This window comes from Sceloporus occidentalis, unplaced genomic scaffold (assembly GCF_023333645.1).
Source record: "Sceloporus occidentalis isolate IW3139 unplaced genomic scaffold, rSceOcc1.0.p SCAF_3, whole genome shotgun sequence".
Classification (NCBI taxonomy): Eukaryota; Metazoa; Chordata; class Lepidosauria; order Squamata; family Phrynosomatidae; genus Sceloporus; species Sceloporus occidentalis.
The window spans coordinates 53454951-53469440 of record NW_028316983.1 but is presented as its reverse complement, the minus strand read 5'-3'; positions in this window follow the sequence as shown (position 1 = coordinate 53469440).

Genomic DNA, 14490 nt, shown 5'->3' with positions numbered 1-14490 from the left:
GGAAGCTGCAAAAGGCTGCTTCCGCCGCGGCCTGGAAAGGGGTGTCCTTGGGGCTTCAAGCCCCAAGGACACCCGGCAGCAGCAGGGAGGAGGAGAAAGGGGCCGCTTGGCCCCTTTTCCCTCTGCGTCGCTGGTGCAGCCATGTAAAGGCTGTGCCCAGCGACACAAAGCTGGAAGGAGCTCCAAAATGGAGCTCCTTCCAGGGCCGCAGAAAGGGCGCCCTAGGCGCCCACGCGCGGCCCCACTATGTCACAACCACACCGCCCCATTTAGAGGCGGCGTGGTCGTGACGTAGTCATTTTGTACAGACTCGGTCCCTACTAGGGTTAGGGGCGTCAAGAAGTGACGCCCCTTCCTAATCCTAGTACGGACCCAGTCCGTACTTTTATGCCCGTTTGTAACGGGCCAAAGATAACTTTTATGAGGATTTTAGCTAGGAAAATCTGTTCTTCAGTGGAAGATTGAAAACGAACAGCTGATTTGGCTGTTACCAGATACTTCATTGTTGCCTTAGAATGAATCTGAGACATTACTGGGTACTTGATTTGAAAATCACCTTCTTGGGGCTAGTTCTGTCTCAGTGTGGCTATTTCCTTGATGCAGGACATTCATCTGAAAGTAAAGCTCATTGCATGGGAAGTATTCATGTTTAATGTGTGATTGATTACTTCCTAAGTCCCAGCATTATTCAGCATCAAATAGTTACTATTATTTAGCAGTTAATTTCTGTAATTTCCCATGGAAACTGATTTTAGAGCAATATTTTTGTTCAGTCAATGGATTAGGCCTTTGGTATTGAAAGGATCCTTCCTATCCCCAAAAGTTTCCATCTCAAATGGTAATTTCCTTGTACGATATACAGTGGGCTTGCCATATTAGCAGACTGGCCATTTGTGATCTTGAGTGTCTGTGGATCACCCTGCCCTGTTATTTTCATTGGCATGTCACCACCCATTGACTGTAATAGAGACTGTAATAGAGTCATTTTTTTTTCTCAACTCCATGGTGGCCTGGACCCAAATCCCTATGGATGGGAAGGGCACGCTGTACATACACACTCAAGTCTTGGCAAAGATGTTGCACCCTTACGTGAAACATGGGTAGAGATAGTCAGAGCAATAGGCTCTCAGCTAGAGATGGCAATATACAGTAACCAAAAGCTGATAAATAATATAAATTAATACATGTATAATAATGGATAGGGAGTATGGGAGAGTTGCCCCAGAGAGGAAAAACTACTGAGTGTGTGTATTCATTTCTGATGAGATTACTTATCAAATTCACTAATGTAACTGCTTGAAGTAACAAGTAGCTTGCAACCTGAAGGCTTAATTGTGTAACCACAATGAGTTGTGTTGTATGTGGATATGAATTGAGTATACCAAAGCAGTGACAGGAATACAGATAGGGAGACTGAGGAAGTTTCCAATAAAGGAAGAGCTCATCTTCTCACATGTATTGCTACAGAAAAGGTCAGGAAACAAGGTACCTAAAAGAACTGAGCTGGAAGGGGAAAAAACAATAGCCAAATTCGTCTTGATGTTTGTAAATGGAGATCACTTTAAAAGCTAAAGGTAAATCTTCTTTTACATTGGACTGAACAGCTATATAGTGCTATGAAACTAAGCTGTCAGAGAACCAACTGCAGATAACAATATATATATAATTGATTTATGTTCAGCTACTGTGTTGCATTGGAGATGGAATTGCTTGGATTTTCAGCAATAAAGAACAGTTTTTGCTATTATAACACCATAGATCATCAAGCAGCCTGTCATGACTAGAAGCAACTATGCTGTCATATAAGCAAAATAATCCAGACTTCAAATTCTCAATAAATGAAATAGCAAACACTGCTCTAAAACTGTGTGTCATTTAAATTGGATCTCAAGTATTAGGAGGGGGTGGTCAAAATGTCTAAAATTAAAATTTAAAAGAAAACAGTTTTACTGAGATCTGGTACTTAATAGACAATGGAAAAGGAAGCTAAGCAGTACTGACCTGGCTAGTACTTGGGTGGGAGACTGCCAACAAATGTCAGGTGCTGTAGGCTATATTTCATAGGAAGAAACTGACAAAACTGCCTCTGAGTATTCCTTGCCTAACAAAATCCTAGGAAATTAATGGGTTCACCATAAATCAACAGACAACTTGAACCCACATGCACATAAAGAGAGAAAAAATAGGGACGGAGATATTGTTTTGAGCTCAGCTATATGATCTATTGCAACCCCAGATCTAAGAGAAACTCACCCTCTGTTGGGATATAATCAGCTTGTAGGACCAGGAGAGTTACAAAGCTATTCTGAAGAATGAGGTGGTAACTTCTCCCCCCCAACGTGAGCTTTTTTTAAAAAATCACATCATGAAAAATAATGGAAAGTGACCATACAAGATTAAGAGGCTCCTGGTGCAAATATATTGGTTGATTTTGCAAGGTCTACCTAGGCATGTATGTGAAATCCTTTCTTTGTTACCTAAGCAAAATTTCCCATGCCAGCTAGCAATTCTGCTTGACAAATTTACTTCATTTATGAATCTCATTCTGGGTCCTGCCACTTTTGAAAATATTGTCAGTTTCTGAAGATGATAGCTAGATAGATAAGATTAATCAGTGCATGTACACAGAGGTTTCTAGCCACTGTGTTTGCAGTGCAACCCAAGCTTGCCTATTTGATTTACTGCAGGGCTTTGAAAGAAAACTTTCTGATTTGTATTTGTATTCAGTTTCTTTCATGCCTTTCCTAGACAGGCACATTCAGATATAAAAAGAGAAACATATGCAGGCTTGAAAGAAGCAGATGCTACACAATCAAGAGTAATTTTTTTTAAAAGGGAAGGTGGTAGAAGGATAAATAGCAACCACCGTCAAGATCTGTTTCTCTTGTTTCGTGCAGTTGTGTTTGCATCTTCTAGTCCCATGGTGAATACTTTGGCTGAATTCCAAGTCAGTGCCACCAATGCCACTTTGTTTTCCAGATGTCATCATTTCAATGCCAATCTCCTGGCACACTGCCCTGAATAGGATATTACTCATATATTGTCTCCTGCCATCCACCCACCCACCTACCCTTGTTCTTGCTGTAAACGTCATGATACTCATTGTATAGGGAAGTGGGTTTTTTCTTATTATTAAAAATGGTATATTCTATTCAACTGAGGTCTAGAATCCTTATTTTGTAAATTTTCATGAGTATGTGGCTTTTCTGAGCCATTCCTCCTATAGAACCTGGGCTCTGAAGAGCCCCAAAGCCAGGCATTCATGAAACAGAACTGGAGGCACCTATTCTGTAAATGCAGCTGCTGCTCTCTCACATACATGAGTGTGGAGACTGTCAAATATCATATAAAAACAGTTTCCCACCATACAGTCTTGACCGATGTGCTTACTTCTTAAAGGTCTGTCTGTGAATGTCCTACAATTTCAGACATGTTTGTTGTGCTGAATCACTATTCTCTCACTTTCTAACTAGTTGTAGCTCCTCAGCTGGGACAGTGTGGAATTTCAGTTTAATTTAGTTCAGTTTGTTTTTATAAAAACTTAACAGAAATTTCAAATTTCTTTGGAGGCTTGAGGGAAAAGACTTGCAATTTGTTGTTGTTGTTTTTTTTAATCTCAATGTGGAAAAACTGAAACAGAAAGTTTTGCCAATCCCTGCTTGAGTCCCTCCTATGAAAGTCCATGATAGATCAAGCATCTGAAAAGCAACATTAAAGGCCCCTACCAGAACAGATAACTATTTTTCTTTATAAAAATATAAGAGTAATACAACAAAACCAGAACTCATTCTATTAAAGCAATCAATTCATGTCTGTCATGTGAGGCTAGCTCCACAAATCTTCCAAACTCATTTTTCCAAAATCTCTGATGGCTCACAGAAAGATCATGCAGGGATGAATTCTCACTAGCAAACACAATAAAAGGAGGCCCTACTTCAAATATTTAATTGATCTATAGCTTGTTAACATTCTCATGTTAGGGCTGAGTTTTCCCCCTCAAAGAACATGTTTTCATGTTATGTTTGATTACCTGTTATTTGTGAAGGCACCAGGCCACAATTTCCACCCCAACTACACCTAAAAGATATGTAAAATTTTGTAATACAGGTGTTTTTTTTTTTAAATCATTCCCCTCAGACAGGTGTAATATTACTGGTATCTTGCTACTGCTAACAGTCTGGTTCATTATTTGCGATTTTAAAACAAAACCAAACAAAAACTCAACACTTACTACCAGAAAACAGAACAGAAAGACATAAGACCATTTAGCTGACATAACACACTAAAGCATGATTAGCAATAAAAAGACTCATGACTTCCCAAAGGCATTACTAGGTCTTTATTTAACAACAATGGAGACAATGGCGGGTTACAGACGGGAAAAAAGGGGTGTGCTCATGACGTCATGAAGGTATAGCCTTTAGACGGCCCTTACCTGAATGCCGCCATGAACGCGCCGCCTGCATGCCCCAAGCGGGAAGAAGCGGCATTAAAAAGGTGCCGCTTTTTTCCGCTTCTTTTTGATAAGCGGCGTACGTGCGCATCTCCGTATATAAGCTGCTGCACCGGTACGCCAGAATTGTTACGCCACTAATTTAAGTTGCCCATTTAAAAGCTCCGTGTCTGCTGCATCGCATAATGAGTCGGGTCCTGGAACATGCGCAGTTTGCACTGAGGCTCTAATTAGAGCGTCAGATGCCATGCAGATGTGGAAGCTGCAGCACAGCTGCACTCTATTTTAATGCTCGTAACCCTAACCCTAGAGCAACATGTACGCATGCGCTGCTAGAATTGTGGAAAGTTTGGAATTTAAAGTGAACCCCTACACACATTCCTGCGCCATTTTCACCTAACAATAAAAAAACGCTAAAACTTTAAATATTTACATATGTACAAGGGAGGTGATGGGGGATGGCAGGGGGACAGCAGTGGCAGCGGTGGCAGCGGTGACAGCTGTGGCTGTGCATTGCAGATTCAGCAAGAGCACAGGAACCAAAGGAGAGGAGGCATCCGTGATGCTGGTGAGACTGGCAACGTGCACGTGGACAAGGATGCCAACACCAGCTGATCACCAGCTGGCAGGAGGCCACTTTTGTTCTTGGGTAGGGCAGGGGGGAAAGTTTAAAAGGGCCTGGGCGCTTTAAATGTGCACATACGCTTTCTGCTGCCGGTGCTGACCGCCGCAGCTGCACAGCTGCGCATCCGCCAGCCGGCAAAAGAAAAAAAAGCCGCGTTTTTGGCCGCCCGTGTGGAAGCTGCCTCTCTCTTTGCAGCGTCCTGCAAGGCGGCGGTATGGAAGCTGCGGGTAAGAAACGGCCCCAGGTGAGGCGTCTTCACTACCCCCAGTGTGGAAGCCCCATCCACCTTAGCCACGCCCCCGGGGCGGGCGGTCTGGAGGCTCCGTATTCAGGGGGAAGACACCTTCAAGACGTCTTCCCCTGCCCATCTGTAACCCACCAAGGTTATTGCCTGCATAACAACATGTATTGAGTCGCAAAACAGTATGGCCTATCCATGAAATACATGAATCTTCTATGGCACATCTGCCTATAATTCAGGCCCTTTCAAATAGTGAAATTTAAATACAATAAGCACCAGCAGGCCTCCCACTGCTTCGCTGGGATTCACTGATGTTTAACTTTGTTGTTAACTGCCCATAAGTTGACCCTGACTCATGGCGACCCTGTGAATGAGACTTCTGCACTCCTCCCTGTCCTACACTGCTCTGCTTAGGTTCTATAAATTCATACTTGTGACCTCCCCAATCAAGCCTACCTGTCTATCTTGCAAATTTCCACTCTTTCTACTTCCTTCCACCTTTTCTAGCACTGTTGTCTTTTCTGATGAATTGTGCCTTCTCATGATGTGGACAAAGTGCAACATCCTCAGTTTGATTATCTTGGATTCCAGGGAGATTTCAGGCTTGATCTGTTTCACCTACTACATTCAAACTGCTTTTGAATTCCTATTCACTTTCTCTGAAGATGCCAGCCACAGATGCTGGCGAAACATCAGGAAGAAACTCTTCTAGAACATGGCCACATAGCTTGAAAAACCCACAAAAAACTATGGATGCCGGTCATGAAAGCCTTCGACTCCACATCCTATTCAGTTTGTTTGCCACAAAGCTACTGTTAGAAACACATTACTCCAAAACAGTTAAGGACACAGAGGATTAACTATGCATTTCTTTGGGGCTTGGCCATTATTTTTGAAAGGTTACAGTATTTTGTCAGATTTAAAACTTTCTGTTTTTGTTTTTGGAAAACAATCTGAGTCATGCTCTTGTCAAAAATGGATACAATTTCTTTAAAAAGAAAACAAAACAGTGGCTGGCATCCTATTAATGACTGATAGTGGTATAAACTGGACTTCAACCATTGTAAATCTTTATTGCTCATTGTGAAGATTGTAACTCTCTGACAACCTCACACAACAACCCAAATCCCCACATTTTAGCTTCTGCAGACCTCAATCCATGGGCTTTGAATGGTTAGTGGAGAGAAAGTATTGTTTAACATCTGAATGTGACCATATGTCAGACAGAGAATGATGATATCATTTGCTTGAAGGGCTTGAAAAAAATTGCCCCTTTGAACTACAACTCCTAGAATCTCCCAGGTAACATGTCTCCCAGCCAAAATTCTGTTTTAATGTTGCTTTTTTTATCTCTGTAGCCATTTCCCTTGCTTCTACATTCATTCATATTAAGAACCAGTGGCACTGTTAATTTGATGGTCTAATCTGAATTGAAATTTGTGTCATGCCTCCCTCAGAGATGGTGGTAGACAGCGGTGAGCTAAGTGTGAGCCTGTTTGGAAAAGGGCCCAGCACAAGGGCAAACTGAAGACATCTGCAATTTTTTGGAGTGACGCTGGCTGTCCATAGACAGCAATCAGCCTCTGTAGAAAAGGTACATTTCTGATCCAGTTCAGATGCAGGAAACAATATTGGTACTCTTAGATTGTGGAGACATCTTTGCCAGTTCAAAGAATCAGACTTGGTTCCATTGACACTTAGAGAACACTCCACATTTGCTGGTGTTAGGGGTGCAGAACCCCTGTGAATGTGGAAAACAGCAAATAACAAAAACACTATGTTTTTACCTGAGAGAACACCTCTCTAGGAATCTCTAGGTCCTCCAGTTGAACTCTGTTGTCATCATCTGCCAGACATCGACCAGAGAATTGCACTGGAGAACCTAGATATTCCTAGAGAGAACATATTAACAAAATTTGTGAACAATCAAATCCACAAAAGTCAAGGCCACAAATGTGGAGGGATGAATGTATTTCTTTATCTGGTTTCATTCCCTGTTTAGGAGTAATACAGAATTTTCACCTTCTTGACCTTGGCTTACTAATGACCAATGTGAGCTGCGGTTTATTGCCCCACACAGTAATGTCCAATAATTTCTACCTTTGCAACTCAGGGGGTGAGGGGTAAAGCACAACGAGTGTCACAAATTAACAGTTCCCACTGGTGCTTCCCCTCTGTCCTGGGGGATATTTGTTAGGGGAGCAGGGGGGAAACGGCTGCATACCATGACTTGTTTGGGGATTGGGAACAAGGTGGCATACACTGGCTTGCTTTTGGACAGGACTCTCTGGGACAGCAGCATGGTGGTTGGACTCACCATGGAAGTGCTCCCTCAGAGCAGCATGGAAGGAGAGGGATTACGAGTGAATTAGTGGTTCTGGAAGGCTAGGTAGCAGCATGCTTGCCAGAAAATGGTCTCTGGATTATTGCTTGGCAAGGTTTTGCTCTATGATAGTCACATTATTATTTTATTTTAATTTGATTGATAGTTGCAAAAATGGTCAGGTAGTGTCCTTCGCCTTTTTCTTTTCATGCCTTTTGTTTTGTGTGTGTGTGTGTGGGGGGATTAGACAGCATAGAGGGATTAGTATGATCCCCCCACACAATTTCAAACCCTGATGGTTGGATCATTGGGGCTAGAAAGATGTGGGCTTGAAACTGGAGGCCTTGAGGATTTCCTAGACTTTGGGCAGGCATGACCTTTTGATACTGTTGTCAATGTCTGTTTGTGATTTTGCATAATTATTGCCTACCAGAGTGCCCTGTTTCATAGGACTTAGGCTGTTAGGAGCCTCTTTTCTTAAAGCGGGGGGGGGGGGGGGGCATTCATATAAATCTAACAAGCTTTAGTCCTTTAATTTGGGATAGGCTGCTACCATACATCAATTTTGCTTCTGCTGATTGTGTACATAAGAATTCAATAAATGGTGGCCCTAGTTCAACCAAGCCTTAATGTCCACTTCTTTATTTGTTTTTTCTGTCTTGGCAATCAAGATTGAATGTGAAACAAATAATGTGGTGTATTGATACACAATTACCATAAATGTTATCTTCACATAGAAAATGAATCAAAAGACAGACCAGATAGCATTAATATTCAGAGAAAACTCATAAAGGGTCAGATAAAGGCATAAGAAAGTGAAAATAAAATAATCAAACAATTTATTTCAAGTTGTTTCCAGCTTACAGTAACCCTAAGTTGAACCTACCATGGGGTTTTCTTAACAATATTTGTTCAGGTCCCCCCCCCCCCTTGCCTTCTTCTTAGGTTTATTAGAGAGAGTGACCTGTCCAAGGTCACCCAATAGATTTCAATAGTGGAGTAGGGATTCAAATCCTCATCTTGAATCCTAGTCTCAGAGTCCTACTCAACCACTAGAGAGATTTGAGACTGGTACTAATATGTTGGTGACAAATCAATCAATCTGTGTAATCTGACTATGAATTTTTATTTTAGTACTTCTTACTCCAATTCGAGAACTGCCCCCATTCCAGTAGTATCACTTATCTAGCCCAAGAGCAAACAGAACACCAATGGAGTAAAAAGCCCTAGTGGATTTCAGATGGATCATTGGATCACTGCTCCTTGCCACTATTTTCTTTCTAAAAACATTTCAAATATATTAATGTCACAAACTACTTATTTACCATTACTGTGTGGCTCAATTGACTAATTATGTTTAACAGGTTGACGTGACAAGCAAAGAAAAGAGCATGTCTGCTATTCCTTCATTCTCTAGTTCTGTCCTCATATGAAAAGTTCAGGAAAGATACTCATGGATACCCTCCAAGCAACAAGAAATCAAAAGAGAAAAAGGTCACCAATCATGGGGAGAACATTCATGTATATCATCTATCAGTGACTGAAATAATATTTGAAAATATTCAAATAATAATCCTCACCTTGCTTGGGAAGGACATGGGATTCAGTCTTCTCAGTGGCTGCTCTCAACTTTTGGGACTCCTTCCTACAGAAAGCTAGGCTGGTCCCCTCCAGGTTCTCCTTTTGCTGACACGCAAAATATTTTCTTTTCAAGCAGGCTTTTAATATGTACCTTCACCCCATGAGCCTTCTCACTGGAGTGTTTACTTTTGTAAGTTTTTAATGATTTTATATTTTGCTTTATTAATGTGATGTTTTTAATTGTGTTTTTAAAATTATACTATTTTGAAAGTATTTTTTGTGAGCCATCTTGGGGTCAGTTTGGAAGAAAGGTAGCACATCAAATAAATAAATAAATAAATAAATAAATAAATAAATAAATAAATAAATCTTGCTTGTCTTGGCAAGGAAAATCCTAGAGCAGTGAGAATCTTTGCAGTTTAGAACTTATTCCAAAACAAGATTTGCATTTTTTTTGTCCAGCATTTGCTGAGAAAATGCTATGTTTTGTGCACACCCCCCAATTTTTTCAAAGAATAGATCATATGCTGCAAATAGTCTTGAAAAACTGCACAATTTTCAAAGATCTCTCACAGCCAGAAGAAAATCTAAATTGCTAAAAATTACTCATTACTTCTTTCAATAAGTAGTTTAGCAAAGAATCACATCCTTAATATTCATACAGACTCATCACTCTTCACGTAAGAAGAGTGGGAGAAAAAAGAGATGGAGAAGAATTGGACTAGTGTGCATCCTCCTTCATGGGTTGATTCAAAACATGTACATAATGGGTGAATAGGGCTTGAGCAAAAAGATACTAACTGGATAAATCAGTGGTAGAAGTGGTACTTCAGATGTTGTTGTTTTATACCTCTTATCATCACTGAACCTATTGATCATACTGGCTGGGACTGATGGGAACTGGAAGATAAAACAAAATCAGTGCTGGGGGGATGCTCACAAAAATACTCTGAGGTTACATTAGTATAGGTTTTTCTCCTTCTAATACTATATGTTTCTTATGATGTCTGTTTTGGAGAATAGATAGATGAAGCTAATTCTCCCATTTTTTCATAGGGTAAACTTTTGTCCTAATTAAAATCAGAGCAATATCCAACCTCACAAACCAAAATGAAACAACACACTGGCCATATGGTCCTGTCAGCTCTAATTCTATCAGAATTATCTGGCTGAAAGAGATGACCATTTGTACAACTTAAAATCAATTTAGGAACTGTTCCTCCTTTTATAGTTTGGTTGGTTGTCACAGAAAAGGCTCTGTGTTTCAAAATGTGCAGGAATGAGAACAATCCCTTTTTTTTTTTACTTTTTGCATTTGGGGCAATAAATATTTTCCAGTGTACAACAATTCTAAGGATCCTCTTCTAGGCTAATTTTATGGGATATTTGGATATACTAATGGACAAAACAGAGGAATAAAGTCATGTGTATGATTTTCAGATTGAATCAAGAGAGATACTCGAGGTTACCATACTACATTCTTGTACTGATGCTATTCCACTTTCATTGCTCTGGCTGCCTCCTGTTGCATTCTAGGATTTGCAGTTGAGGGAGGGGCATTCAGAATTCTCAGCCAGAGAGCTCTTAGGCCTCACTGAACTACAAACCCCAGAATCCAATAGGAGGCAGCCAGAGCAGTAACAGTGGAATAGCAGCACTATAAGAGTATAGTGCAGTAATGTGGACTGCCAAACAGGCAAGGATACCAAATAAAGGCATTAAAAGGTTTGGTGGATCTGTTATGCTTTCTTTGCTGGAAAATTATTTATTCTCAATAGTATAAATTGCATACTTAAACAGGGTATAAGTAAGAGCAAAAATGCTTGATATGAGTGATACTGTTCAACAGTCCATTGGAAATCTACTACAATCTCTATTTGGTTGGTGTATATTGAGACACTGACAATTTTGCTTCACATTTCACAAGCTTCCAACAAAAAGAAAGAAAGAAAGAAAGAAAGAAAGAAAGAAAGAAAGAAACCATATTTTTGTTGTAATTCACCACAATGCTAATCAACTGAGACAGGACCTAGAGAATATTTTCATGGTGCCAGTTGCTTAAAGGACATAGATGCCATAGCACTATTAAAGTAATAGGCAAGACAGCTCTCTGGGACATCATGAAGCAGTGTACTAAGTGTTGTTCAACTTGTTTGATGAAAAAAGGATTGGATCATTAACCTTAGCAATGTCAATGTGTTGTCAGTATCAAATTCAGCTAAATGAGTGTCCGAGGTAATAGTTAAGAGCACATTTTGCACCAAAGAATGCATTAATATATTACTGGCTACTAATAAAGAGAGAGAAAGAGACTCTGCGATGTAGTGAGATGAATACAGAATGGATACAAACCTTGAATATTAGGAAGCTCATGGTGTAGCTAATGCACACATTCATAGAGGCAAATGTGATATCATGCACACCATAAATATTTTCATGCTATTTTTTTACTGATTACAATCTGGATAGACTGTAACAATGAGAAACAGTTCAGAAATTGATAACAGAATATTAGAAGACAGACAGAAGCTTTCTTTCTTTCTTTCTTTCTTTCTTTCTTTCTTTCTTTCTTTCTTTCTTTCTTTTTCTTTCTATTCTTTTAGAAATTCCTGCAGTGTCTTTTAAAGGTATTTAGCTCATCCTAGTCTTAGTTGTTGTAATGGCACTTGGCCCAGCAAAGAACTTGGAGGATCAGCCTAATTATTTTTTCAAAGAGAAGGTTAAGATGTTATTTGATCTCCATGGGGAGGAGATTCCTAGAGGCAGATATCTTTACACCAGAAGATGAAGGGAACAAACCTTATTCTTTTGAAGTCAATAGCAAGCCATTTTGTCTTCAGTGCAAAGAGAATCTCAGCCATAAAATGCATAAAAGATTGCTAGAAACTGAATTAGAACAATTCTGATTTTAAAAATACAGCTGATATTACTGGTCTCAACTTTAATGTTTCATTCATGTTGATTGAATTGTGCAAATCTAATGACATCAACACATAATTATATGGTGGTATAATAATAGTTGGGTGTAAGAGTCTGTTATGATTCACTGCGATTTTATATCATTTTATGAAATGACCCTGAAGGATGCAAGCACCTCCCACACCCATTTTTCACATGCCATCGTATTGGCTGTACTGAGCCATATAATCATTTTGCAGATGGCATTGCTGAAATGGATCTGTGCATATGTTCTGAACATCATGACACAACTTACATATTTTAATAGACTCTGACACTGTGCAAAAAAGTAGCAAAATAATTCCTGTTGGAAATTATAGTATTTATTTAATTGCATATTATTTATTATAATTGTGGGTATGATGGCAAGTCTTACATTAAAAAAACCCTGTACCAAACATTTTTAAAACAAATGCCGCTCTGTTCAAAACCTTTCTGTACACTCCACTAGTGGTTGTCCAACTAATCAACCCCCCCCCCCCCACTCCAAAACTCAACTATTTCCATAACAGGCCAATGTTTCATATCTCAAATATGAACACTGAAAAAAAATTGGCTTAGTATCAGACACTGACTGACAATATGGGAAGTGAAAAATTGTAACCAGAAGTCCTTAAACGTGGATGACCAACAGTTGCATCTCTTTATTAGGTGCATGTCTTCTGACATACAGTTGTTTTGTTCCAAAGCTAGAGCCTGCAGGGAGAAACTGCAATAGCACAACATACATTGGATCTGGTCAGGACCATGGACAGCTCACTCAAAGAGTGGTTAGGTTATACAGTCAAGCTTAATGGAATAATAAATTGAAGTAGTCTTGCAGCAATTGTGTACCTCTGATTTGCTGCTTTCCAGAGAACAAACCACAGTGCCTTAAGCAGCTATGTCCTACCTTAAAAGCACCTGCTCTTGTAGGGCTGGGAAGTCTCTTGCTGTAGTTCCACAAATTTTAGATGTTTCTGCAATACATTGCCTGATTCAGAGGAGATAGTAGGTCTTCTTTGTTCCCTTCTTCTGACAGAATGGTATCTCAGACCGTTCTTATAACAACAGCCAAAAGGCCCCTCTCCCCAAAAAATACGGTTTTATTTTTCTGTTTTACTAATGATTCCATTCCTAAGCCACTGAGCTGCATTCAAGATCTGCCATATTTCCCTTGGAACTGCTTATGGCCTATCATATTCCCTCACAGTTCTACCTCTAGGCACCAAGTTCTGCCCTAACTTTGTAAGAGGTTCTCAGTTTTGTTCACAAATAGGTCACTAGTAGGTTCTGAAAACTATAATGATCATTCCTGTATACAATCAGACCTTGGTATCCACAGAGATCCATTCTGGATTCCCCACACCCCACGGATACTAAAAAAATGTTGACAGTCAAGTCCTGTTGTTCCTAATGGTGGCACAATGTGTGTGCACCCACTAGCCTGGCCATCTATACACACTGCCATCAGGAGAACAGGACTTACCATCCATGGATGCTTAAATCCACGAATGATACTGCATTATGGTTCTAGCCTCTACAATAGGAAACATACTGCATCTTATATTTTGCACTGGTGGGGAATGATGTTACATATTTCCATTTTGAAATTCAACCAGATAGTAAATTGACCATTCTCTATCTTCTAAGAATCTTTAGTTGACTCCATTCATTCTATTACATGAAAGAACATAATGAGATAAGGTTGCAGAGTGAATTCCAAACATGTGCATGACTTATGGCTTTTACTTTAGATTGATTTTCTGCTTATGTTCTTCATAGTGTGTTCATACAAATATGACTTCAGAATAGTTAGAATCATAGGGTTGCAAGAGACTACAAGGGCCATGCAGTCCAACCCCTTGGCATGCATGAATAAACAATTTAATCACTCTTGACAGATGGCCATCCGGCCTCTGTTTAAAAATACAGTGTGCCCACTCCATACGCAGGCACACCATACGTGGCTTCCACTTTATGCGGAAGCCGCACTGCAATACTATTGAATGGGGCTCAAGTTTATGCGGTATTTGACTTACACAGTGGGGGCCTTACGCAGGGATCCGTGCGTAAGGCATGGCTGTATCCAAAGAAGGAGGCTCTACTACACTCTTAGGCAGCATGTTCCACTGTTGGACAGCTCTTATCTTCAGGAAGTTCTTCCTAATGTTTAGGTGGATTCTATTTTCATGTAGTTTGAATCTACTGCTCCATGTCTTGGAGCAGCAGAAAACAAGCTCACTTCATCTTCAAATGTCATTCTTTTACATATTTAAAGATGACTATCATGTCACATCTTAACCTTCTTTTTTAAATTTTATTTTAAT